Consider the following 4177-nt stretch of genomic DNA (forward strand, 5'->3'; position numbering starts at 1 on the left):
TACATCAGTTCTGATTATACATGTTTTTTTTTTCTTTTACAAAATTTTGATTTAACATGGTTGATTTTTAAACCAGAGAAAATTTATTGAAATTTATTAAATGAAAACAAATGTAAAAAAAAGTTAATTTTTTAATGATTTGTTTTGATTTAACAAATTTTAATAAATTTTCTCCTTTTTAAAAATTTTTATTTCATTTTAATTCTAAGAAAAATATTAATACTTCCTTGGAATGCAAGTTCTAAGAATTGCTTTAAAAAAGAAAGTAAAAATTTTTTAACAGTTGTTTTAAAAACAACTCTCAGAACTTGCATTTAAACTTGCTATACATCCAAGCAAATTTTTTAAGATTAACTGTTTTTTACAACTTATCTGAATTCATGTGACAACAGTGGGTGTGTTTAGAAATCCAATGACATAGTCTGTTTTATATGAAAGCTGCTTGCCACCTATCTGTTGGTACTCTCGACGCAAACCAATTTGACCCACTAGAGGGACCTTCCCAATAACCAAAAAATGTTTTATGACCCTTTGTCTTCACTTGTTCCTTTGTTCAGACTACTATCTGTCAACACATACAGACGTTTGTCCTACTGTTATGTAAAGATTCATTTGTACATTAATTCCTTGATTAAACGAAGATACCTTAACCCAGGGGCGCCGCTAGCTGTTTGAACGCCCATGTGCAATACCGATTATGCCGCCCCCTGTTTAACTACGATTACCTATGCTGAGCTTGCCAGAAAAGCTCTTTGCCGCCCCCTGGACGTGCCGCCCGCGTGCGGTGCACGCCTTGCACGCCCGCTTACGGCGGCCCTGCCTTAACCAATACAATGTGTTTCGTCTGAGTGTCTCTCCACTGATTCCAGATTAACGACACTATCTTGCCCAATTAGTGTTTCATTCAGAGTTACCCATGATTGAAGCAGTCAGGAAAAATTAATTTGAAGTTTGATGATTTGTTTTATGATTGATTTTTTTTTTTTCTTCCTCTTTCAATACAAAATAATTTTTGTATGCTATTTGGTGTTAAAAGCTAGAAATATTTTTGTATTTTAAAAATAATTAAACTAGTNATATGAAACTAATGTTCTATTTTTTCATAAGGACAGTACATTTTTTACACAGATTTTTTTTAGGAACAGAATTGGATGTATAGCCATTTCTGAAATTATTAATTAAATTAGAATACTTGAGATGTCGACTTTAACTACTATCAGGTTAAACTTTCAGCCTAAAAATAATGTAAAAATATCCAGTAGTATTCGTTTATGTACAGTACTTTAAAATACAAATAAATAAATGAAGTGAATTTTGGGTTTAATTTATATATATTAATGCAACATAGTTTCCTACAATTTACATATCTACATTACTGTATTTAGAACTGAATTTACATCCATGTTATATTAAAGAAATTGGACAAAATTTCTTGATTTTCTTTTGTTTTTTTATTTATGAAGTCATTTAAAAATTACAGATAAAAGGTCAAAATCTTTTAGTTATTGATATATAATTTTTCTTTTCTGTTTAATTTCACATTGAAGTGATGACGATTTAAGACATCAGATTCTCGATACATCCACTTTATTCAGTACCATATGTTTTGTATATTTGTTTGCCAGTACATGTGTTGGGTTTCCACTCTTTTTCTGTTGGCATGATGCACAGCTTGTACAATCAATTTGCTTCTTGTTTTTTACATTAAAATCTATCTTCAGTTTGCCAATATCCTTTACAACATTCCTTTATTTTAATAACAAGTTCATATTGAAATTTCAACAAAAGAAAATAATTTTTCCATGTTCATTTAATTAAAATTTGTTAAAATAAAACTTATTTTTCTTTTGATTATTGTAAAAGCAATCTGTATTGTATTTTTATACAAGTTACATCAAGCTATTATAGAAAACAAATGTTAGAAATTATTTTTTCAAAATGACATTTCTGAGATGGTAAAGATTTTGGCAAGTAATTGCCAATTTCATTATTATTTAACTCTCCATATCTGATAGGGGCGAGTTTAGCCTGCAGAGGTGTTGGTGACTTTTTTGCTGAGCTGTTGTGGCGACATTAAACATGGAATTTTTACAACAGAATATTAAGTGTAGAACTGAAATAAGTGGTTTAAATGTTTCATTAACTCAAATAATAATTTTTATTTTACTAATGATTGCTGGCATTGAGAATTCCACATGGACCTTTAAATCCAGGACCTTTTCCTCGATCTCCTCCAATACCAAGTCAAGCAGTTATGCAAAAAAGGGGACGAGGAAGACCACGTAGAGAGCATACAAGAGATATAGAAGAAAATACTCAGACAAGCGAAATGTCAGGAGATGAATACTTAATTGAGGAACATTCCAAGAATACTATTGATATCTCGAGGTATGCTACAATTAAAGACTTTTTTGAACCGGCAGAAGATCTTCCATTAACAAGTACTACTGAACCTGAATACTCACTTAAATCAGTCTATGAATTGATCCAAGATAAATTTGATCATCTGAACTTCGAAGTCCATTCCTTGAGAGCTGAAATTAACCGTATGAATGAAGAAAATTTAAAGATAAAGGAAGAGATGAAAGACATGTGCAAAAAACTACGTATATTAGAAGAAAGAACAGATTCCCATAGCATGCTAAAAAGTATGGTGGATTTAGAAATTGATAAAATGTTAAACGAGACGACTAAGAAGAATCTAATAATATTTAATTTTCCATTCAAAACTTCGGAATATGTAGAAGAGTTGAAAAAATTTATAAAAGAAAACTTAGAACCTAATTGTATGGAAATTGAGGGTCTTATTCAATTAGGAAATAGAAAAAATAACCAAGTATTTAAGGTTATGACCAAATTGGTGAAAGATAGAAACTTAATTCTTAGTAAATTCTGGACCACAAGATTGAAAATGATAAATGAAAAGAAAAAAATAATAATATCAATGGACTTATGCTCGAGATCTAGGATCAGGAGAAAGTTACTATTAAAAAATATTAAACTAGAGAAATCGGATGATAACAAGATAAAAATAAGAGATGATTACTTTTAAAAGATAATGCAATGTATACATAAGATTTGAACACTAGAGAAATAATTCAGCTTAATCATTTTTTAGAGACAAACATAATATAAGATTAGCTAAAATAAATCAAAATTTAAAAACAATACAGGAAAAAGGGAGAATGATTAATAATATGGAGAATAATAATAGAAAAATGAGTGATGATAATTTGATAGTCAAAGATAATGAGTTGAATGAGAAAAAAGTAGAAATTCCAAAAAGAGAAAAAAATAATGTGACAATTAGCTTTTGGAATATTCAAGGATTAAGAGGGAAATTATTCAAAACCTCAATGAGAAAATTCTTGAACTCAAATGAAATAATTGGATTTTTAGAAACCTGGATTCTAAAATTTAGTGATATGGAAATAAAATATCTAGAACAAGACAATAGCGTAATAATTAGCCATGCTCAATGTAAAAATAGGTTTGCCATGTGGAATTCTGTTACTTATTAAGAAGAGATTAGGTGAAATAATTCTTCAATATACATTGGATTATATCATTGCTATTATAATAAAATTAGAGAATAAAATCAAAATGACATGGTCTTACACATATTTGGGAGTGGTAGTAATATATATATACCACCCTCTATTGAGAAGAAACCAATTTTAAATGAAGTGCAAAAAATTTTGGATATATGGTCTAGCCTGACACAACTATGGATAATAGGAGGTGATCTAAACACACGTATTAGCGAAGTCACTGATACCATATTTTTTCAGACGTTCGAAAATATAGCCAATAAGAGAATATCCAAAGATAAAGTATTAAACACAGAGGGGAAAATACTTCTAGATTTTGTTCATAATAACCAATTAATAATTCTGAACGGTAGGATGAGGGGAGATACCCCTGCAGAAATTACCTTTGTTTCCCCAAACGGGCAGGTATGCAAAAAAGGGGACGAGGAAGACCACGTAGAGAGTATACAAGAGATATAGAGGAAAATACTCAGACAAGCGAAATGTCAGGAGAAGAATACTTAATTGAGGAACAATCCAAGAACAACACTGATATCTCAAGGTATGGTACAATAAAAGATTTTTTTGAACCGGAAGAAGATTTACGAACAAAGACTGTTGAACCTGAATACTCACTGAAATCAGTT

This window comes from Centruroides sculpturatus, unplaced genomic scaffold (assembly GCF_000671375.1).
Source record: "Centruroides sculpturatus isolate CEXI.00-Female unplaced genomic scaffold, Cexi_2.0 scaffold515, whole genome shotgun sequence".
Taxonomy (NCBI): Eukaryota; Metazoa; Arthropoda; class Arachnida; order Scorpiones; family Buthidae; genus Centruroides; species Centruroides sculpturatus.